Genomic DNA, 25,560 nt, shown 5'->3' with positions numbered 1-25,560 from the left:
CATTCACCCAGGTCCTGCTCAACTCTTAAGTGGAAATAGATGAATTTGCAGAATGCCTTGGGTGAGTTTCCAAGGTTATCACTCATGATTTCATTGGAGACCCATGCCCACTTGAACTCAAGCACCCATTTTTCTGGTGACCAGCACCTGACCAGTTTCAGATGCTTTTATATTCAAGCTCTACAGTTGCTGAGAGTTCTAACTTATACAGAGCAATTTCTTCTGTCTTCTGCAGAAATCGGCGGTCCAAGCTTGTTCCAAGGGAGCTTACCAATCAAACACAGAGCTTGTGACTCAGCAGCAGTAGCCAGCAACTCCTTCTTACTCATAAGAGGAAAGTTTGCTTTTGGTGCAGATATAAATTGAGTTGTATTGACCTTCAACCACACTTTGCAAAAATGTTTCAATGCAGAATTATTTAAAAGCATATTCATAAAAGCTCTTCTTTCCTTCCCTTTCCCTCTCCTCCCCTCCCCTCCCCTCCCCTCCCTCTCCTCCCCCCTCTCCTGTCTTTTGTTTTGTTTCTAAGAGTCCTCACTATCCTGGAACTCACTATATAGATCAGGCTGGCCTCCCTTGCTGACTTCATTCCCTGGGAAATCTGCAAAATCTTCATGGCAGATCCAGCTTTGCTGTCACATGGACGCTCATACCCTGTCCAGATCTAACACATCCCCATTCTTTGTGTTAGCCCCTAACACCTAGAAACACATTCTACCTGGGATTCCCAGTAACCATACCTGGTAGGGACTCAGAAGTACTATCTACCAGGCAACTCATACCTACCACATTCTCCTAAGATCCAGAAAGGCTCTTCAACCAAAACAAAGGAATGGAAAACCTACCTGTAAGACAAGAACAGATACCAACACCTAGAATTAGTCATTCTAAACCCAGATGGTTATATGTCAGCATAAAACCCAATCAATAGCAGCCAGAACAGCAAGTCTTCATTAGAGCCCAGCAGCCCTACTGTAATAGGCCCCAAGAAATAAATTATAGCTGAAGCATATGACAAAGAATTCAATATAGTTAATACAAATATGGTTAAGAACCATAAATAGAATATAACTAAATCTATTAATGAAATCTATGAAAGCACACATAAAAAATCCAGTGGAATGAAATGAAAGAAACTGTTCAAGACATTAAAATGAATACAGAATCAATTAAAAAATCCCACATGGAGGAAAAACAGAAAGCAAAAATTTAGGAACTTGAACCAGAACCCTAGCGGTAACATTCACCAACAGAATACAAGAGATGAAAGAGAGAATCTCAGACATTGAAGATAGAAGAAATGGTTATCTTGGTTAAAAAAAAAAAGTAAAACTTAAAATGATCCAGGAACAAAACATCCAGGAAGTCTGGGATACTATGAAAAGACCAAATTTATAAATAGAGAAAGGAGAAGAAACCCAGGTCAAAGGCACAGAAAATATTTTCAACAAAATCATAGAAGAAATTTTCCCTAACCTAAAGAAGATGCTTGTCAAGGTGCACAAGGCATACAGAACACCTAATACACTGGATCAGAAAAATTTCCACATACCACATAATAATCAAATACTAAATTACAGGACAAAGAAAGATTATTAAAAGCTGCAAGTAACAAGTAACATAAAGACAGACCTATTAGAATTATACCTATTGCTTCTTGGCCTTTTGGTTAAGATCAAGTGTAGAATTATACCTGACTTCTCAGTGGAGATTTTAAAAGGCAGAAAGGCCTGGACAGATATTCTTCAGATTCAAAGTGACCACAGATGCCACCTGAGATGACTATAACCAGTAAAACTTTAAATGATAGTATATAAAGAAAGAAAAAAATTCTATCTACAAATCTAGCTCTACAGTAGGGACTAGAAGGTAAACTTCAATTATAACAGGTTGGCCATACCCAAGAAAACACAAGGAATAAATCATTTGAGACAGAATGAGAAAATTCACATCACCACCACCACCACCACCACAACAACAACAACAAAACCAGAAGTTACTGTGCTTACTGATAACTCTCAATATTAATGGTCTCAATTCCTTTGATAAAAAGGCAAAGAGACTGGATTAGAAAACAGGATCCATCCTTCTACTGCATCCCAGAAACACATCCTACATCAAGGATAGACATTATTTCAGGGCAAAAGGATGGAAATAGATATTTTAAGAAAATGGACCCAAGAAGTAAGCTAGTATAGTCATTTAGTATCTGACAAAATAGACATCAAGCCAAAATTAATTAGAAGATATAGGGAAGAACACTACATACTCATCAAAAGAAAAATCTATGAAAAGAATCTTGTAATTATGAATATCCACACACCAAATAGAGGGGTAACGAAGTTTATAGAAGAAACACTACTGTAGGTAAAATCACATAATGATGTCTTAAACAGAAACAGTGGGAGATTTCAATACCTGACTCTTGCCAATAGATAGGTCATCTAAACAATAACCAATCAGAGAAATGCTGCAGGTAACTGATGGTACAAATCAAATGGACCTAACAGATATGAATAGAACATTTTACCCAAACACAAAAGAATGTACCTTATTCTCTGAACTTCATGGAAATTTCTCCAAAATTGACCACATACTTGGACACAAAGCAAGTCTCAATAGATATAAGAAAATAAAAAAATAACAGTATGAATCCTATCAGACCACCATGGATTAAAGATGGATATCAACTACTAGAGAAACAACAAAAAGCTTACCAATTCATGGAAACTGAACAAATAAGATGAATCCCAAATCAAGAAAGAAATTAAAGCCTTTTAAGAATCGAATGAAAATGAAAGCACAATGTACCCAAATGCATGGGACACAATAAAGGCAGTTCTTGGAGGTAAGTTTATAGCACTAGGTGCCTACGTTAATTAAAAAAAAAAAAAAAAGGGAGAGTACTTATGTTGGTAACTTAATGGCCTACCTGAAAGCTCCAGAACAAAAAGAAGAAGTGATACCCAAAGGAAGCAGATGGCAAGAAATAATCAAATAATCAGCATGGAAATCAATAAAACAAACACGCAAAAACCATAAAAAGAATCAGTGAAACAGAGTTGATTCTTTGAGAAAAACAGTAAGACTGATAAAATCTTAGCTAAATTAACTAAAAGATGGAGAGAGAAGAATTAAATAAAAAATGAGAGGCAAAAAGGCAGGGGGATTAGCAGACTGTGGGAAAATAAAAAATCATAAGAATATGCTTTAAAAAATATCTGTACTCCACTAAATTGGAAAACTTAAAAGAAATGGATAATGTGTTGATATATTCCACCTACCAAAGTTAAATCAAGATTAGATAAGCAATTTTAAAAAGACCTACAACTCTTAGTGAAATAGAAGCAATATTTAGAAGCAGCATTAGTATTCTATTAGAAATAGAAGCAATATTAGTATTCTCAACCTATTCCTGAGTGTGCAAATGAGGGGACCTCTTAGTCTGTATCTGTTTCTTATCTTGGGCTGTTATTTGCTTTTTGTTTATGTTGTCCTATCTGATGTGGTAGTTCTTGTTTTATCTTATAATACTATATTATATTATATCATATTTTATTTTATTATTGCCCTTTAGAAGCATGTTTGATTTTAATGATACACAGAAAGGAGTGGATCCAGATGGGAGGGGAGGTGGGGAGGAACTGGGAAGAGTAGAGGGAAGGGAAACTATAATCAATATATATTATGTGAGAAAAATTATTTCCAATAAAAAGAAAAATAATATGCTAGAGTATAGAAGTATAGGAATTCTGCAATGCTAACAGGGATTTATTCATTTATTTATTGAAACTTGGTAAAATTGTACCAAGTGTCAAATAAAATTCAATTTATGCTTATTGAAAATCTATTGAACCTTTAAATAACATTTTTGTATAATTACTATTTTCTTTCTGAAACAAAATATATCCATAGTGTTTGTATAGCAAAACTTTCTCTTGTTTTGAATTTCAAAAGACAATTTTATTTGGACAGAAACCTTCAAACAGAACATAGAGAAATTAGGCATTAGAAAATACACTCTTGCCAAGTGATTTAACATTAGAATATAAAGGGGACTGGGGATCACAGGGCAACTCATCCACTGCAGGGCAAGGGAGACCCTGTAGGGCAGCCATACGTAGGCAAAGGTTACTTTTTCCTCACAAACTTTTATTTCCACCCACTTCTACTCTTCCCCAGTATCCCCCAGAGCAGCAAGAGAAAGAGGCAGTACCCCAGGCCATTTATTACACCTCAAGTGCCAGCAACACACTGGATCTGTGCTGTCCAGGGGCCCTGGGTTGGAGAGGTCTGTGGCAGTGGGAAAATCAGATGGCCAAGCCACTCCAGGGTGTGTGTGTGTGTGTGTGTGTGTGTGTGTGTGTGTGTGTGTGTGTGTGTGTCTGAACCCTTTGGCTAGCAGTATCCAGAGAAATAGACAGGTACACCAACTAGTGGGAATTTTTGGTAGATATCCTCCTCCCCATATGGGCACTCTGAGGGCAGCTCAGCAGGCTCAGGGTAGGGATCATCAGAATGAGTCAACTCTGGCTCAAAAATCAGAGTCCAGCATCCCAGCAGTGGCCTTTGGGGAGACAGGATCTCTCAGATATAGTTTGTGCACAGCAGAACATGAAGAAGTGCTGTGGAACCTGGCACATTCTGCGTTGACCACGTAGGCTGTGCTGACAGTAGCACCAGCTCAGATCAACCCTTCAACATTCTCCACCCTGCAGCTGACTTTGATTGGTAAGGGACTTTTAGGCCAGAACTGGACAGACCACAGGTAGGCACTGGAAATGTTCAGGCTGCTGCAGTTGTCCTGGGACTCACAGGAATGATTTGTCTCAACATGCAAGTTGTCCCTAGTCAGTTATAGGGACAAACAATTTTGTAGACACAGAGACAAATAAAGCCAGCTTTGAGAGATAACAGCACCCCTACTTTGATCTGGATGTTCAAAGTTCAAATTGCAAGTCCAGGTGAGTGTTCCTCAACACTGGACAGCTGAAGGTACTAGTGTCTGCTTCTTTCCCAAAGATGGACACTCCCAGCTGATGCTCCCAACACAAGAATAGCCCCAGCCCGCACTCAGTTTGCTAGCTGATAAAACTTACACATCCTGCCCATCTTAGCCCATTCTAAGTACTTCCCACAAGTTATCTTTGTGGTACTGGTGAATGTACTTAGGATGGGCCCTGTCCCTGCCAGATGCCAGTCCTACCAGGCAGACAAGCAAAACACATGAGATCCAGTGACCACTGCATTTTATTGGCCATGGTCACCTTCTCCCAGCCCCCACAGTGCAAGGTAGTAGAATGCTGGAGTGTTCAAACTCTGCCTACCCCAACCCTCTAATACAAGACCCTCGTTCCACTCTATTCACTAGATAGTTAATATTGTTAATGCACAAATGAAATCCTAAGTCATACCAAGGATTAGGAAAAAGACTCCCTCCCATAGAGCCTTCCAGGGCTATCTGAGAATATGCTCTTCAGCACCTATAAGAGCCACTTAGAGTTTATGGTTTCATTTTCCCAACATTACATCTTTGAGGACCTCAAATTCTTTCTCAAAGTCACAACCACACATATGAACTTCAATGTTCCCACTCTTAAATCATCTCCATTCCTCTTGGGAACTTCAAAATAATAGCAGCCAGTCTGCCTGGCTCCAAATCCTCTTCTAGGGCATCACTTGTCTCCAGGGGCTGATGTGACATGATGATACAGTGCCTGCCTCTGTGGGCTACTGATTCACATGACTGCACAGCATGAGTTTCTTTCCGGGCAGTCTTATAGAAGGCTTTCAACTGTGTTCCCAGTACCCAGATCTGGATACCAAGGCATCAAGCTTCTCGCTTCACTCTAACAAAGACTCCATGGTGCTATGCAGAATGCTTTTGCTCTCTTCCAGTTCAGCCTGGACTTTACTCATGGGATCAGCTTCTCAGGGGTTCTGGTATCTTGTAGCAGGGGATCCTACAGGCTAGTCTATTCTATCAACCTGCTTGGAGAGTTCATCTAGTACCTTTTCCAGCAAGGTAAAAGCCACTCTGGAAGGGTATTCGCTGTCAGCAGTGACCACACTTGCAAAACTGTCACTCCGGATGTAGACATGGCAAAAATACTCTTGTTCTTTGACAAAAGCTCTGCTGCCTTTTGCCGAGCATTCCACAAACCAGTTGACTGTAAAGGTCATGCATCCCTTAACACTGGAACTCTAGAAGAAACTAACACGTCATACACAGCTTTGAGCAGCACTGCTTTTGGTTCTCTTTGTAAGGACACTGAAGCTGTAGAGCTTCATGGCTCTGCACCTTCTGGTTGCCGGCTGGATCCCAGACCCATTCACAGGAGCGGGAGCAGTACTGCAGTCCCTCAGAACAGGCTGCTGACGCGGCTGGGCCAGTTTCTTCCAAAACTTTCTTTGTATTAACATTGTTATAAATTATTTAAATCAGATATTGGTAAAATAGTATCTTTGCTGTCAAAACCCTGTTGACAGAAAAATTATGAGCTTGGTGTTTTATTATATGAATTAATTTCTGCATTACTTCAAATTAAGCACAAAATTTTGAGTGAATTTTCAGCTGTATTTTGTTCACTAATTTATTTATTCACTTTACATTGCTATTGCAGTCCCCCTCTATCCTCTCCTCCCAGTTCCACCTTCTCCTCTTCTCTCCCCATCCCGCTGGGTACCACCCTGTTCTGGCACATCAAGTCTGATCAGACAAGGCAGCACAGCTAGAGGAAAGGTGTCCACAAGCAGGCAAAAGAGTTCAAGTCAGAGACAGCCCTGGGGGCCCCACATGAAAACCAAGCTGCTCATCTGCTACCTATTTGTAGGGGTCCTAGATCCAGTACATGCATGTTATTTGGTTGGTGGTTCAGTCTCTGTGAACCCCACAAGGGCCCAGGTTAGTTGACTCTGTAGGTCTTCTGTATCCTCGACCCCTCTGGCTCCCTGAGTCCTTCCCCTCCCACTCCTTCCCAAGTTTCCTTGAGCTCTCCCTAGTGTTTGGCTGTGGTTATCTACATCTGTTTTCCATCCACTACTGGATGAAGCCTCTCAGAAGACAATTGTGCTAGGCTCCTGTATCTAAGCATAGCAATCATTAATAGTGCCAGGGGTTGGCTCTCTCCCATGGGATGTGCCTCAAGTTAAAAAAAAAGTCTGCCACCCCCAAATTTCAAGGCTAGACAGATCTAATTTAGAATTCTACAAGATTTTCAAAGAAGAACAGGACAATTTCCAGATTACATGGAAACACACACACACACGCACGCACACACACACACACACACACACACACACACACACACAAATAAAAAATAAAAAATAAATCAGGACAATCTTGGATAATGAAAGAACTGCTGGTGGTATCATCGTTTGCAACTCCTAGCTGTACTCCAGAGCTATAGTATTAAAAACCACATGGTATAGTAATAAAAGCAGCATAAAAATAGGCATGTTGCTTTTCGGCCAGGGAGAGAGAGGAGACAGGCACCATGTAGCTCGGCTAGTTCAGGTTAGGCCCCATAGTGGCCTCAGCCACCTGGAGAATTCTAACACAGGATAGCTGATGAGCTTAGGATAATAGATTCCACGCCCAGTTGTGTCATCTGGTTGATTTTAAATATTAAGATGATCTTGTGTTTTCCAATCGCGAAGATTCAGAAAACAAACAGGCATCTGGAAAAAAATAAAATAAAATAAGATAAAATGACAACAAACAAAACTGAATGGGACAAAAACACAAACAAACAAACAAACAAAAAACAAAGAGTCAAATAAAAAGCACAAGAAACACACACACACACACACACACACACACACACGCACTGGCATTCAGGTATTCATAAATCCCTTAAAATGCAAAATTAGAATTCATAATACATAAGCAAAAGACCTACAAGGTAAAATAAATAAATAAATAAATAAATAAATAAATAGAAATAAAGAGAAAAAAGAAAGAAAGGAAGAAAAGAAGGAAGGAAGGAAGAAAGGAAGGAAGGAAGGAAGGAAGGAAGAAAGAAAGAAAGAGAAAGAAAGAAAGAAAGAAAGAAAGAAAGAAAGAAAGAAAGAAAGAAAGAAAGAAAGAAAGAGTGCTCAGAGGGCACTCAGTGGGACCCGGCAGTAAGCACGGCAATGTGCGCTGCGCTGCCACCACTCTGGACAGGGCCTGGCTGCTGAGAATGCAGGCCAACGCTGAGCTGACAGTCAACGCCACAGAAAAATTTCACTTTAAGTCATGGACAAAACAGCATCAAAAGACGTACAGCTTAGAGGAGTAAAACCATAGGCTGCAGATGTTTGCCAACAACTGGAGGAAGATTCATGACCACAACCAGAGGAACCACACATTTAAATTTGTGTTGAACCAGTTTTCAGATATGAGCTTTGCTGAAATAAAACACAAATATTTCTGGTCAGAGCCTCAGAACTGCTCAGCCACCAAAAGTAACTGTCTCCGTGGTACTGGCCCCTACCCTGCCTCCGTGGAATGTCTGAAGAAAGGAAGTGTTGTTTTAGCAGGGAAAAATCAGGGGGCCTGTGGCAGTTTCTGGACTTTCTCCATCACGGAGGCCCTAGGGTCGGCTGTGGCTATTGCCAGTGGGAAAATGCTGTCTTTGGCTGAACAGCAGCTGGTGGATTGTGCCCAGGACAATCATGGCAGCGAAGGAGGTCTCCCCAGCCAGACCTTCGAGTACATCCTGCAGCTACCCTTCCATAGGCAAGAATGGTCAGTGCAAATGCAAGCCAAAAAAAAAAAAAAAAAAAAAGCTGTTGCATTCATCCAGAATGTTGTCAACAGCACACTCAATGATGAGGTTGCAGTGGTAGAGGCTGTGGCTCTATACAACCCTGTGAGCTTTGCCTTTAAGGTGACTGAAGATTTTATGATATATAAAAGTGGCATCTACTCCAGTACATCCTGTCATAAAACTCCAGATAAAGTACACCATGCAGTCCTGGGTGCTGGCTATGGAGGACAGAATGGATTACTCTACTGGACTGTGAAAAAATTCTTGGGGCTCCCAGTGGGGGAATGATGGGTATTTCCTCATTGAGCGTGTAAAGAACATGTGTGGCCTGGTTGCCTGTGCCTCCTACCCCATCCCTCAGGTATAAGCCATGGTTGCAAGGCAACTGGTTGGAAGACAAAGGGAGGAACTGGTCCAGCAACAGGCCCACCCATGTGACACCATCACCAGCCATATGCTTTGAATGTGGGTTTTAAATGACCCAAACCCACGTTGACCTAGAATCTTCTCTCTTTCCAGCTCTCTTCACGTAGTGAGAGCAATGGCTACCTTTTCTATGTTGTTTATTCAATAAATAGGCCTAGGCATCTAAAAAGAAAGAAAGAAAGAAAGAAAGAAAGAAAGAAAGAAAGAAAGAAAGAAAGAAAGAAAGAAAGGAAAGGAAAGAAGGGAGGGAGAGAGGGAGGGAGGCAAGGAGGGAGGCAGGGAGGGAGGGAGGGAGGGAGAGAGAGAGAGAGAGAGAGAGAGAGAGAGGAAAATTCCAGACAAAGCATTATAATACTAAAAAAAAAAAACCTTAGAAAATACTATTGAGTCAGTTTTGTGTTGGCCATCTACTGTTGGGCATGGGGCAGAGCCTTAGGAGTGGTTTGTGTTCTTAGTAAGACTCTGATGGAGAAACCTAATATTCCCTTTGTGAATGGTTATCAATTAGAGGTAACTTCTAGGAGAGGGGGCAGGGCTCATGTCCACTTTCAGCACTGGGACCTCATCAGGATGAGTCCTGTATATGCTGCCATTTTTACTATATTTATCTGATTGATCCATGGGTATAGGAGGTCTTTCCATCTTCTAGTATCTTCTTCAATTTTTTTCTTCAATGTCTTAAAGTTTTTAGTATACAAGTCTTTTGCTTGTTAGGTTAGAGTTACACCACTATGTCTTATGTTTTTAAGGCTATTGTAAAAGATGTTATTTGTATGATTTCTTTTAAAATCCATTTGTCATTTGCATATACAATGCCTACTGATGTATGTGTATCAAATTTGTATCCTGCTACTTTGCTGAAAGTATTTATCAGCTGTAGGAGTTCCCAGTGGAATTTTTAGGGTCAGTTATGTTTACTTTCATATTATCTGTAAATAAAGACATTTTGACTCCTTCAAAAAAATAGGTATGTTGATCCATGGAATGGAATTGAAGACTGAGACATAGGTCCAAGCACCCATGGATACCTGATATTTTGATTAAGAAACCAGCAATACATACACCTACCCCAACGAAAAGATAGCATCTTCAACAACTGGTGCTGGTCAAACTGAATGACTGCATGTAGAATAATACAAATAGATTCAAATAGATTCATACCTATCACCCCACACAAACCTCAACTGCAAATGGTTCAAAGACATGATCATAAAATTAGATGCACTGAGTCTAATAGAAAAGAAGGTGGGGGATAGTCTTGAATGCATTGGCATAGGAAAAGCCTTTTTGAATAGGACACTAGTAGCACAGTCACCAAGATAAACAGAAAATCTTCAGTATGGCAGAGGACACCATACTGAAGACAGCAGTTACAGAATGGGAAAAGATTTTTTTTTACCACATACACATCTAATAGAGGGCTAATATCTAAAAGTATATATATAAACCTTAAAAACTGGACATCAAGAAAACAATACGATTAACAGTGGGGTAAAGATCTAAAGGGAGTTCTCAAAAGAGGGAACACAAATGGCTGGGAAACACTTAAAGAAATGCTCTACACCATTAGTCATTAGGGTAATGCAAATCAAAATTACATTGAGATTTCATCTTACACCAACCACAATGGCCCAAATCAATAAATAGCTCATTCTGTCAAGGATATGGGATAATAGGGATACTTATCCATTGCTGGTGGGAATGCAAACTCATGCAGCCATGGAAATCAGTATGGTTGTTCCTCAGAAAGCAGGGAATCAATTTACCCCAAGATCCTGTTTTATGACTTGGGCATATACACAAAAGATGCTTATACAATCACAAAGTTACTTGCTTAACCATGTTTATTGCTGTTTATTAATAATAGGAAGAAATTGGAAACAGCCTAACTGTCCATCAAAGGATGACTGGATAAATAAAATATGCTATATTTGCATAATCTAGTATTACTCAGCTTTAAAAAACACCAAAATCATGAAATTCACAGGTAAGTGCATAGAACCAGAGAAAAATCATTTGAATGAGATAATTCATATCCAAAAAGACAAATATGGTATGTTTTTGCTTATATGTGGGTGGTAGTTTGATAAGCAGGCCACAACTATAATTCTTATAACCACAGAGGCTAAGTATAGAGTAAGGGACTACTGTGGAAGAGCAGAATCTCCTTAGGAAGAGGAAACAATATAGATAGCAATAGATGGATTCAGGTTGAGGGAGCAGCTAGAACAGAAAGATCAAATGGGAAGAGGAGAGAAAAATGGAGATGGGAATAAAGGGAGGGACAGCTAAAACTACGGTCCAATTGATGAGTCATATGGAAACCCAATACAGTAGAAGCTTCCTAAAAACATGCACATATGAAGATCTAAATGGAATGAGTAAATAATGGGGAGAATGGAATCCCAAATGGTCATCTGTCATCACCAAATAAAACCTCCAATACCAGGAATAGGTTACATATAACTGTTATTGGCCAAAGGGTCAATATAGGAACTTCCAAACAACTCAGACTGTTGTCAAGGCTATTGATTGTTCTCCATAAACTGACAGTAAGGCCATATTGCTAAATACAACATATACATCTCATTGAACATGAAGAAGTTGAGCTGATGTGTACCTAGAAACCTTACCCTTACTGACTAGTCTTCATAGTACTAGAAGGCACTTTGTATGCTTCCAACAAAGAAAGGTAACCATCAATCCAGCTACATGCCTTTTGATCTAAAATGGTGACCTGCCTACAAGTTGTGATGGTGTCACAGCGGCACAAACGTTGTGGAAGTAATCAACAAATCTCTGATTGTAATTAAGGTCTACTTCATTAGATGGAACCCAAAGCTAACACTCCTTGGTGTCTAAGCACCTGAGACTAGATAGGCCAGGGACCTAGGGGAAAACCTTACACTACTGTTCTGTTAAAGGAACATATCAAAAAATTACTCCTAATGGCATTCTGCTAGACTCACAGATCAGTTTCTTGTTTGACCATCATCAGAGAAGCTTCTTCCTTCAGTAGTTGGGAACAAATAGAGAATTACACAACTGAATTATGTGTACAAAGTGAGAGACCTTAGAACACTCAGTCCTAAATGGGATATCTCCATCAATTTCCTCCTCTTAGGGCTAAAGAGAACACTGCAGAAGAGGGGGTGGGAAGGTTGTAAGAGCCAGAGAGGATGGCAGACACCAAGGAAAGAAGTCCTTCTAGAAAGAACAGGATTGACACATATACAAACTCATAGAGATGGAAGCAGCATGCACAGAGTCTCCACATGTCTGAGTCAGATTGGGGTCTGAGTGGAAATGGACACAAGCCCCCATCCCTAACCGAGACTCTACCTCCCATTGACAACCATTTGCAAAGAAAAAATTAGTTTTCTCCAATGGAGCCTCACTGGGTATGCAAACTATGGTGGTTTGAATAGGAATAGCCCCCATAGGCTCATATAATTGAATGATTTATCACAATAGAGTAGAACTCTTAGGATTAGAAGGATTAGAAGGATTAGAAGGTGTGGTCTGGTTAGAGGAAGTGTGTCACTGGAAGGGTCAGCTTTGGGCTTTCAAAAGCCCATGCCAGGCTAAGTCCCATACCCCCAACCCCACTTGTGAATCAGGATGAAGCTCTCAGCTACTGCTCCAGCTCCATGTCTGCCTGTGTGCTGCCATGCTACACACCATAATGATCATGGGTTAAGCCTCTGAAAGTGTAAACAAGCCCACAATTTAAATGCTTCTTTTATAAGAGTTTCCCTGGTCATGGTGCCTCTTCACAGCAACATGAGAGAGCACTGGCTAAGACACAAACCACACTGAAGGGCAGGCCATATACATAGCAGTAGATGGTGAACACAAAGCAAATTCAATGGTACTTTTTTCTCACAATGTTTTCTTTGAAGATTTTCTTTTAACCTTACACATTTTTGCTTATGTATTATGTTTTCTGATTTTATTTTTATGGGCTGTCTTAGGGTTTTAACACTGTGAAGAGACATCATGCTGAAGGTAACTCTTATAAGAACAACATTTAATTGGGGCTAGCATACAGGTTCAGAGGTTCAGTCCATTATCATCAAGGCAGTAACATGGTGGCATCCAGGCAGGAATGGGGCAGGAGGAGCTGAGAGTTCTATATCTTCCTCTGAAGGCTGCTGGCAGAATACTGGCTTCCAGGAAGCTAGGATGAGGGTCTTAAAAGCCCACACACACAGTGACACACCCACTTCAACAAGGCCACACCCTCTCCAATCGGGCCACACCTTCTAACAGTGCTACTCCCTGGGCTGAGCATATACAAACTATAACATGGGGGTCTCTGTATGTGCAAGTATGTGTATCTCTACCTCCATATGCATTTCTTTTGCTTTTTCTTTGGCTCTTTTTTCCTGTTTGTTTTGTCCCAATCTGGTTTGTTTGTTTTTATTTTATCTTATTTTATAATTATTATTATTCATTTGTTTTAGATGCCTATCTATATTGTAATGAGAGGAAGAAAGAAAGTGTGTGGAGATGGATGGGGGAGGAGTGAGGAGAATCTGGAGGAAGTTGGGGGATGGGAACCATAATCATAATTTTTGTATAAAAATATATTTTCAATACAAGTTTGAAATGTTTTTTTCCATAAAAGGCAAAATCTGACTTCATTGGAGTACAATTGAAATGTTTTGCTTCATAAATATGATGATCACATTTCTGAAGGAAGCTTCCAGTTAGTAAGAAGGGAGGGAACTAAAAATAAAACCCACTCTCAGCTTCTTCTTTGTGCTTTGGGAATCCTTTGCTGTCCTAAATGAAATGAATTCACACTCTGAGAAGTGCTTGGAGTACAATAGAAATGGTTGAATGAAGCGAGCATATGACACCAAAAAGACTTTTTTCTTTAAACAGAAATGATGAAACATTGTGACAAAGATTAAGCAATATAAACATCCACAAATAATAAAATAAAAAAGCAACTAAAAATTACCACCAATGAGGAGTAAATGCCATTTATGGCAGATGACCACCATACTAAATGTTAAGAGTTATGTATGATATTAATCTTGTTTTCAACTTAATTAGATCTGGGTTTTGTGAGGGTATTTCCTGAAAACCATTACACAAAAGAGAAGACTTTTTCCCTGAGTGGATAGTACAGTGCCAGTGGCCCATGTATCAAGAGTCTGAGAAAAAATCAAGACTGCTTTGACTGCGTCCCCTTTACTCCTTGTTGGTAAGTACATGCATTTTGCTGTTATTGTTCCTGCTTCTGCTGCCATCTTTCATTGTCATGGGATCCTCTTGTTAATGCTAGAAGTAAAGATGGACACATAGTTCCCAGAATTCTTTGTTTTGATAGGTGACATATGGATAATACAGTTTTATAAAGGCATTGTACTTAATTTTCCTTCGTTTCCCACAAATAAATTAAAATGGTTAGGAACTGAATCACAGGCTTCATTCAGATGGATGATTTTTACTTTCTTGCAAAAGATACTAGTCCATGAAATGCTGTTATAATGTTAAGGATGGAAATGATAGACACAAGTAAGAGAGACATTACTTCCTTTTGAATTGCAGTTTTTAATTCTATTACCATTATTTGTGTGGAGAGTTTGTGTATATATGAGTTTACATGTATGGACTTGTGTGCAATGCATGTGTGCAGAGGCCAGAGGTCAACATTAGATTCTTTCCTTAACCATTTTTCACCTTTTTGAGACAAAGTTTCTGCTTGCATTACAGGCCCCATATTCAATTGTACACAATACTGATTTTCTACACCGTTTAATACTTTGCTATGAAATCAAGACCTTGCTCATTTTCTACTTGTTTCCATCTCCTCTTGTGGCTCTCTTCATTACCATACTGCTTTCATGCTGTGCTAGCTTATGAAACAGTGATGTTATGCTTAGCAACTTTCCTCTCGACAGTTATTTGAAATGTCTACTGAAGTGTGTTCTTTGTATCTTGCCTGTTGGGTGGTCACGGATTCTCCATCCTTAAGCCTTTAGTTCTATATCTTCTTATGAGTCTCAAGTTCATCTTCAAGTGGACTCATCAAGAGTTCTCATGGGCCTGTGTAGCTGAGTTCCTTTTTGTTGGTGAACAGCTCTCTGCTGCCTCTTGGCTTGAATATCATTTTGAGTGGGTGTCATATTCTTTTCTGTAGAATGTAGAATTCCTCCATTATCAGCTGACTTTCATTGTCACTACAGAAATGCAATGCTTTTCCTCCTATTTTGTTGAGTGTTTGCTTTTTCTTACTGAAGTGTGTTTTCTTTTATCCTTGATTTTCTTTTTGTTGCATTATGTGCTTGTACATTTATGTGCATATTTATGTATGTGCTCATGTTTGTGTGCATATGTTAATGTGTATGTGTGTCTTCATGTATATAGGTGTGTGTGTGGTATTGCAATATTGTGAAAACATGTCTTACATTCTAAGATATGGGGACTTTTGCTGGACCTCACAGCCAGAGGATAGTAATATACTTTGAGGTCACTTAAGGTTGCTTTCCTACTGTGTACTCAGCCTGTTTGTTTAACCTGATTTTAAGAGTACAATGTAACAGTCAATCCTACTTGTCTTGGATTTCCCATCCAATAAACTTTCACAATTAAGCTAATGAATAACCATAATAATCTCAAGTTACACACTCTTTCCTGTTTATCACTAAGAATAATGCATGTTTATTATTTGTTGAAACATGTAAATGCAGAAGTTGAAAGCAAACTTCTAAAATGAATATCCACTATAAATATTGAATGAAACATTTGGCTATTTCTTGATAAACAATAATGTATGTAGTACTGCTGTCTCTGTCAGTTGGGGTCAGTTGGAGCCAGTGACTTAGTCTCTTATATTCCTTCCCAGTGATGCTTTCTGCGCTGTTCAATAGACAGAGCAAAACCCTCTGTTGTGGACACACACACACACACACACACACACACACACACACACACAGTCTCACAGATAGGGAAGATGCTATCACAGACAGAGATTCACAAGACAGCCCCCAGGCAGGCACAGATTTAGACTCATATTGCAGACAAAAAAAGGACATGATGTACATAACTCAAATCTGAACTAGTTTAAATGACTCCTAAGGAAAAGGCTTATTTACTTGTTCAATGTGACACCAATGCATTATGGGAGACTTGGAGTTAATCAAAAAATTATTTAATCCACACAGGTGTTTGTGTATATGTGGGAGCTATGTCCATCTTGGGTGCCCTTCTTAATATGCTATCTACCCTTCTTTTAATTAAAAAATTAAAAGGGTTTCTTCCTGTTTTTCCAATTTTTAAAAAATTTTAAGTGTTTTTTCTTTCATTTTTTGCCATCTTTTTATTTTTGAGACAGTATCTCTCACTGTGATCAGTTAGGGGAGGCTGGTTTGGCCAGTGAGATCTAAGGATTTGCCTGCCTCTTTCTCCCAATCCTGAGCACTGGGCTTACTAGTCTGTAGCATTATGCCAGGCTTTAAAAGGGAGGGTTATCATTATTTTTATAATTTTGTAAATGTATACGATGCATTTTGATACTACACTATTCACCCTTCACTCCTTGATATTTCTCTCAGTCCTGCTATTCCCCTTCTTTCCAACTAGTTCCCTCTTACTCTCATGACTTTTTGTATGTCTTCTGCAAATGGCCAAAGCTACTGTGAGTTCATGACTCCAGTGTCCTTGTCATAGCCAAAGACAAAGTTTCACCAGTCTCCCCACATTTTTGGGCTCTTAGATTCTTTCAGACTTTCTTCCATGATGTTTCTTGAGCTTTGGGCAAAGGTGGTATAATGTCCCAGTCAGTACTGAGCACTCAACAGGGATTTAGTCTCAGTATGTTAGCCATATATGAGTCTGTATTAACCTTTGGTTATTACAAATAGAATCTTCTCTAACTGAAGATGAGAGAAGCACAAATCTAGGGATATAAACATGTGGGACCCTAAAAGGTAGCTTGATAAAGGGATCTGCAACCCTATAGGTGGAACAATAATATGAACTAACCAGTACCCCCCGGAGCTAGTGTCTCTAACTGCATATGTATCAGAAGATGGCCTAGTCGGCCATCAGTGGAAAGAGAGACCCATCGGTCTTGCAAACTTTATATGCCTAAGTACAGGGGAACGCCAGGGCCAAGAAGTGGGAGTGGGTGGGGGAGGAGAATGGGAGGGAGGACATGGGGGACTTTTGGGATAGCACTGGAAATGTAAATGAAGAAAATACCTAATTAAAAAAAAGGAAAAAAAGACACACACACACACACACACACACACACACACACACACATATATATATATATATTAAAAAAGGTAGTTTGACCCCCAGTTGAGCTAAGGCTTGAAGCCTCGGAGATCCTGAAGGGACTGGTAGGTACTTTGCCTGTTCCCAGGCACCAGGCCCCTGTCACTAGCCACAGCCTCCCATCGATTTGTGACTATCAGTCATGTTAGGGCAATGCCCCAACCCCCTCCACATGTAGAGGACATGACCTGTAGCCACGTAGGCTCAAGACAGATCTCCGTTTTAATGACATATCTAAAGGCCCGGGGGGCTTAGCCAATAAGCTTTCCTTCCCAGACACTCCTCTCTGCAAAAGGTATTTAATCTCAAACCCACCCTGAGAAGTGGGGTATGGTTTTACATATCCACTTTCTGCCATGACAATAAATGCCTTAAAACCATGGACGGGATCCACCATGAGGAGCCATGGAGAAGGCCTCTCTATGCTCCCAGCTACAACCAAGCCAAGCTCAAGCCCACTGCCACTGTCAAGCCAAGGACTCCCCCTGCAAGACCAGCCAGAGCTCTCCCCTTTTACCCCGGCCCTGGGCCAGACCCAGCCCGCAGGGCCACCATTGAGGCAGCTCTGGCTGTCCTGCACCTCAGACTGCACTTTCCCACCACCAGAGTGGGGTCCCAGAGCTTCTCTATGGCACAACATGGGCCACACGACAGTGTGGAGATAAGCGAGGTCAATTACCATGTCCTGCCTCTCCGAGCCTTTGGTGCTCTATGGCAAAACGGAGGAGGGACACAAAATCCTACATAAACATAAGTATTTAGAAGACACTTTGACATCATGGCCATTATCAAAACAACAGCAGTAGGTTTAATCCATAAGGTTATGACCTCTAGAGACATGGGATTTTATTAGATACGTGGTACTAGTCATGAATTTCCTCTTTTGGAATGAACCTCAAATACAATCAGAAAGTGATTTATTACTCTACCCCTAAAACATTCAGGCCACTATTGCGTCAATGTGCACAATCTTGTCAGTATTGTAGCATGCAGGATATACTACTTGGTAAAACTATTGATGACTTTTCTTTGCCAGTGGTCTGAACAAACATCTTCCAAAAATCATTAAACCTAGCTGGGAGAGAGGGAGCTGCTAACTCAGTTTCAACATGATTTTCTTATGTCCCACACCTGGCACTGGGTTGTTCCTTCAATAACTCATGGTTTTGGAGCAGCATTATCTGCCTATGCAGGATACCTCTATTAAAATATTAAAATACATCATCCAAAAGTTTGACTTGTTCCAAGCAGTCCATTTCTAAGATGACCTTCTTAAAATTTGGTGTTGGCAAGTTGATTCCTTTCTAAATAGGCTGTCAATGTGTGTTGAGCCACCTCACAACATTGTAGTTGGCTATCCTCTGAGCCAGCATTGGGGAACAAGCAAGAAAGCTGGTATTGCTTGCTAACAACTCTGTAATATCAGAAATAGATGCCTCCTTAATTAAGTTTTCAAATGCAGTCACAGATCCAGGCTTTGGGAGATACTGAAAGCTTGTTCTTTAGGGCAGTGGATCTCAATCTGTGGCCAAAAACCCTTTGACAAATCTCTATCTCCAAAAATATTTATATTAAAATTCATAGCAGTGATAAATTACAATTATGAAATAGCAACAAAAATATTTTTATGGATGGGGGTCACCACAACAAGTGGAACTGTATTAAAGAATCATAACATTAAGAAGGGTGATAACCACTGTTTTAAGTTTACAGGTAATTTGTTACATAGTGCTAGCAAACAGTTTCATTCAATCCAACTTTAGTCTCACTTCTTTCATTCCTGGAATATTGCAGAACAAAGTGCACCCAGACGTAGTTGCTTCAAATGAAAATTATTTATCATTTTTTTCTCAAGGTTTATGAGATTTGGAAATTCAGCAGTTGTTCAATGTGGCAATTGTGACTTAGGGTTGTTTGTGAGATAGCAGAGTAATTTTATGTGGCGATATGGTCATCTAAAAGCTTGTTTGGCTGAGTAATTTGTTTCCATCGTGGGTCTTTCATAACTTGGTTTTGGCAAGTTGATTTATTCCTGGGTTGGCTTTTCATGTGGATGCCTGAGCTTGAGCAGCCTCATAAGTTGGTGGCTGGTTACCCTCTGAGCTAGCTTTGGGAAGGGACATAGACACATTCATGGCTTAATTTGCCATCTTTAAGTAGAATTTAAGTCATCTTTATAAAGTAATCTTATCCTGAGTCCGTATACTTTTCTTTAATCAGGGAAAAATGTGCTGCAATGCATATTTTTAGTGCGAAACAGACAAAACCATTTAAACAGTGATTTTTTTTTTCAGGGTGTATACTTTATGTGGTAGACCATTTCAAAACTTATGAGCCTTCTCATTGCTGCCTGTGATGTTCATAGAGCAAACATTAGGAGAAGTTGAAACAAGTAGCAAGTACATATTATGAGAGCACTCTCTTCTTTCTCACAGTCTTTTTTTTTTCTTTAGAAATAAGATCAGATAGGAAATCAAACCAGAGTGGTATTGTACACTTGGTAAAATAAAAGAATAGCAGCACCAGAGCTGTATTCTCATGCAATTGTATTTTCCTCTGGAACTTTTAGGATTTCCCTAAGTACTTTAAATGATTACTATCATTGTCTTGTTCTGCATACATCTTGGATGTTTTTTGAGAAGTCTTTGATGAGAAATAAAAACAATTACTAGGGCAGCCAGATAAATACTTCTCAGAGGAAAATCTCTATGTATTTCAAGCAAGTCGTGATTATGCAGAGATCTCGCATATTTTTGGTTTATCTTTTCACAGACTTTATCATTTCCATGTTGGACAGCTTTTCCTGGATTTTCAAGATTTTGTTACTAGCAGACAGGTATACAGGTATGCTGTATTAATGCTCAAACCTCCAGAGTGATGTTTGCTTCTACTGAGCCCAATTCAGCTCCAAAGATACTGGTGCTGTTCCTTTAGGGACCACAGACCTGCCTTTGAAAATCTGGAATGTAAATATTTCAGAAATAAGATAGCAGAAGATTTCCTTCCTTGGGCTTAAAAAAGACTCCTGAAAAGGCTGCTTGCTTAATTTTCTCTCCCAGGACCTGGAGGCTCGTGTAAATGAGTTGCAGTACTTGTTCCAGTAAAAGTATACAGTATATTATTTTGTATTTCTATTTAAAAAGCAGATACAGTGGTTGAAGAGATATCTAAGAAAGTAAAATTGTAGCTGTGTAAGCATGGGAACCTGAGTTTGATCCCCAGAACCCATGTAAAACACTGGGTATAGTGGTATGTACCAGTAACCCCAGTGCTTGTGAGGCAGAGATAGGAGGATTTTGCAGCTTGTTATCCAGCTGTCTAGAGTACTTGATGAGATTCTGGCACAATGAAAGAGCTTGTTTTGAAAAATGAGGTGGGGATCCACTACAAAAACACCTGACGTCTTCCTCTAGTTTCTATATGAGCATGCAAACACAAACAGATGCACTTGTACATGTACACACACATACAAGAACATATACCACATGTGCACGCATAAATACAGAAGCACATATTACTCATTTTAAAATCATGTGCTTATTGAGAAGTTTATAACAAAATACTATTTATTTGTTGCTCTATTCACAGTACTTCACGCCTACAAAAATTTTAATTACAGTAAAAAATTTATACAATTTACCATATCAGCCATTTTTGTGACATGCATTTGTTGGTATTGTCTATCATTAACATTCATCTTTAGAATTTTTCATCCTCCCAGATTCGAATTCTGTGATCATGAAATAGAAACTTCCTGTTTCTCTGTTCCCCGAACACCTCATTTTCTGCACTGTATTCTTTATGAATCTGACTGTTAGACTTTTTCCTTTGCTTCAGCCAAATACCTGACCAGAATCAATTTAAAGGAAACAGGTTTTATGTTAGCTCACAGATTGTGGGAATCTTCTAATTATAATGAAGAAGGGATGATATCAGTATGAAAGGAAATGGTAGGTAGTGAATGACTGAACACATGGCATTCACACTTAGAAATTAGAGAACAGGAAATGGGAAAGAGCCATAAACATCAAGGCTTTCCCCCAGTGACCTGCTTCCTATAGTAAGATTCCACTTCCTAAAAGTTCTACAACCTTCCCAAACAGCACCATCTATTTAGGGATCTAGTGTTCAAACACATGGTGCACATTTTCATTTAAAACACAACACTCCCTAAGTGGGGTCATACAATATCTGTCATTTTGTAATGTACTTATTTCACTTAACATAATGTCTTCAAGGTTTATCCATGTTCCACTATATTTCGTGATTTCTTTTCTTTAAAGGTAGAATAAAGTTGCATTGTACAGATAAATTAAATTTTGTTTAGCCTTTTACTTCTCAGTGAGCATTTTTTTTTTTTGTTCTTCCTCTTTGGCTGTAGAAATAATTTTGCTAAGCATGTGAGTATGGAAGTATGTATCCAGGTTCTTGCTTTCCATTGCTCTGGGCATACACTTAGAAGTGACATTGCTAGATTATATAAGTAATTCTGTATTTGTTTGTTTGTTTTTGAAGAGCACCTGTCTGACTTTTCCATTTCCTTGGAGAAAACATTTATTAATTTTTTTCCCTATGTGCCAGAGATATACTCCTATGAAATGAATCCATTTGCTACAGAGTTGACAGTGGCAACTGATTAAAGTGTATATTCTTAAATGGTTGACAGAGAGACAATGTAGTGACCTGTCGGGTGATTTGTAGTCACTATGCCAGTATGATACACAGGTTTTATAGCCCTAAAGACCCTCTGCCAGCTTATCCATTCATTCACATTCCCCAGGCCCTAGCAATCACTGATTTTTAAATATTTTTAATGGCCTTGTATTTTTGCTTTTCTCAAAATATGACAAAATTGAAACCATACAATGTCCTGGTTAGCCTTAACTTTCATCTTGTTATAACCTAGAGTGATCTGGGAAAAGAGTCTCTGTTGAGGAAATGAATAGCTCAAATGGCTGTTGGGCATGTCTGTGGTGATTGTATTGATTGTGAATTTATTTATTTTTTTCATTTTTTATTTTTTATTTTCTTAATTTACACATACAATGATATCCCAAAAGTCCCCCCATGCCCTCCCCCCCACTCCCCTCCCCCCACTCCTACCTCTTGGCCCTGGCGTTCCCCTGTACTGAGGCATATAAAGTCTGCACGACCAATGAGCCTCTCTTTCCACTGATGGACTATTAGGCCATCTTCTGATACATATGCAGCTAGAGACACAAGCTCTGGGGGTTACTGGTTCGTTAATATTGTTGTTCCACCTATAGGGTTGCAGACCCCTTTAGCTCCTTGGGTACTTTCTCTAGCTCCTTCACTGGGGGTCCTGTGATCCATACAATAGCTGACTGTGAGCATCCACTTGTGTGTTTGCTAGGCCTCAGCATAGCCTCACAAGAGACAGCTATATCTGGATACTTTCAGTAAAATCTTGCTAGTGTATGCAATGGTGCAATGGTCCATCCTTTCGTCTCAGCTCCAAAATTTGTCTTTTCCATGGGTGTTTTGTTCCCAATTCTAAGAAGGGGCAAAGTGTCCACATTTTGCTCTTCGTTCTTGAGTTTCATGTGTTTTGCAGATTGTATCTTGTATCTTGGGTATTCTAAATTTCTGGGCTAATATCCACTTATCAGTGAGTACATATCATGTGAGTTCTTTTGTGATTGGGTTACCTCACTCAGGATGATGCTCTCCAGGTCCATCCATTTGCCTAGAAATTCCATAAATTCATTCTTTTTAATAGCCGAGTAGTACACAATTGTGTAAATGTACCACATTTTCTGTATCCATTCCTCTGTTGAGGGGCATCTGGTTGTTTCCAGCTTCTGGCTATTACAAATAAGGCTGCTATGAACATAGTGGAGCATGTGTCCTTCTTACCCGTTGGGGCATCTTCTGGATACATGCCCAGGAGAGGTATTGCTGCATCCTCCGGTAGTACTATGTCCACTTTTCTGAGGAACCACCAGACTGATTTCCAGAGTGGTTGTACAAGCTTGCAATCCCACCAACAATGGAGGAGTGTTCCTCTATCTCCACATCCTCGCCAGCATCTGCTATCACCTGAGTTTTTGATCTTAGCCATTCTGACTGGTGTGAGATGGAATCTCAGGGTTGTTTTGATTTGTATTTCCCTGATGATTAAGGATGCTGAACATTTTTTTCAGGAGCTTCTCAGCCATTCGGTATTCCTCAGGTGAGAATTCTTTGTTAAGCTCTACACCCTATATTTTTAATGGGGTTATTTGATTTTTTGGAGTCCACCATCTTGAGTTCTTTATATATATTAGATATATAGTCCCCTATCTGATTTAAGATAGGTAAAGATCCTTTCCCAATCTGTTGGTGGCCTTTTTGTCTTATTGACGGTGTCTTTTGCCTTACAGAAGCTTTGCAATTTTTTAATTACATATTTTCCTCAATTACATTTCCAATGCTATCCCAAAAGTCCCCCATACCCACCCCCCCCCACTCCCCTACCCACCCATTCCCAATTTTTTTTGGCCCTGGCGTTCCCCTGTACTGGGGCATATAAAGTTTGTGTGTACAATGGGCCTCTCTTTCCAGTGATGGACGACTAGGCCATCTTTTGATACGTATGCAGCTAGAGTCAAGAGCTCCGGGGTACTGGTTAGTTCATAATGTTGTTCCACCTATAGGGTTGCAGATCCCTTTAGCTCCTTGGGTACTTTCTCTAGCTCGTCCATTGGGAGCCCTGTGATCCATCCACTAGCTGACTGTGAGCATCCACTTCTGTGTTTGCTAGGCCCTGGCATAGCCTCACAAGAGACAGCTATATCTGGGACCTTTCAGCAAATTCTTGCTAGTGTATGCAATGGTGTCAGTGTTTGGAAGCTGATTATGGGGTGGATCCCTTGATATGGCAGTCTCTACATGGTCCATCCTTTCATCACAGCTCCAAACTTTGTCTTTGTAACTCCTTCCATGGGTGTTTTGTTCCCAATTCTAAGGAGGGGCATGGTGTCCACACCCCTCCTTAGAAGTCTTCATTCTTCTTGAGTTTCATGTGTTTAGCAAATTGTATCTTATATCTTGGGTATCCTAAATTTTGGGCTAATATCCACTTATCAGTGAGTACATATTGTGTGAGTTCCTTTGTGATTGTGTTACCTCACTCAGGATGATGCCTTCCAGGTCCATCCATTTGGCTAGGAATTTCATAAATTCATTCTTTTTAATAGCTGAGTAAGTACTCCATTGTGTAAATGTACCACATTTTCTGTATCCATTCCTCTGTTGAGAGGCATCTGGGTTCTTTAAAGCTTCTGGCTATTATAAATAAGGCTGCTATGAACATAGTGGAGCATGTGTCCTTCTTACCGGTTGGGGCATCTTCTGGATATATGCCCAAGAGAGGTATTGCTGCATCCTCTGGTAGTACTATGTCCAATTTTCTTTTTTTTTTTCTTTTCTTTTTTTAAGCTCCATACTGGTCACAGCTGTTTTTAATTATTTTTTTAAAATTAGATATTTTCTTCATTTACATTTCTTTTTTTTTCTTTTTTTTTCTTTCCATTTTTTATTAGGTATTTAGCTCATTTACATTTCCAATGCTATACCAAAAGACCCCCATACCCACCCACCCCCACTCCCCTACCCGCCCACTCCCCCTTTTTGGCCCTGGCGTTCCCCTGTTCGGGGCATATAAAGTTTGTGTGTCCAATGGGCCTCTCTTTCCAGTGATGGCCGACTAGGCCATCTTTTGATACATATGCAGCTAGAGTCAAGAGCTCCGGGGTACTGGTTAGTTCATAATGTTGATCCACCTATAGGGTTGCAGATCCCTTTAGCTCCTTGGGTACTTTCTCTAGCTCCTCCATTGGGAGCCCTGTGATCCATCCATTAGCTGACTGTGGGCATCCACTTCTGTGTTTGCTAGGCCCCGGCATAGTCTCACAAGAGACAGCTACATCTGGGTCCTTTCGATAAAATCTTGCTAGTGTATGCAATGGTGTCAGCGTTTGGATGCTGATTATGGGGTGGATCCCTGGATAAGGCAGTCTCTACATGGTCCATCCTTTCATCTCAGCTCCAAACTTTGTCTCTGTAACTCCTTCTAAGGGTGTTT

At 39.8% G+C, this 25,560-nt stretch overlaps 2 pseudogenes; one reads left to right on the top strand and one right to left on the bottom strand.

The window, feature by feature from the left end:
* On the bottom strand, positions 5,742 to 6,291 carry Gm5757 (predicted gene 5757; annotated as a pseudogene).
* Positions 8,096 to 9,328, top strand: Gm5398 (predicted gene 5398; annotated as a pseudogene).

The sequence above is a fragment of the Mus musculus genome, chromosome X (genome assembly GCF_000001635.26).
Source record: "Mus musculus strain C57BL/6J chromosome X, GRCm38.p6 C57BL/6J".
Lineage (NCBI taxonomy): Eukaryota > Metazoa > Chordata > Mammalia > Rodentia > Muridae > Mus > Mus musculus.
The sequence above is the reverse complement of the archived record's forward strand: the minus strand, read 5'-3'. Positions and strand labels throughout refer to the sequence as shown.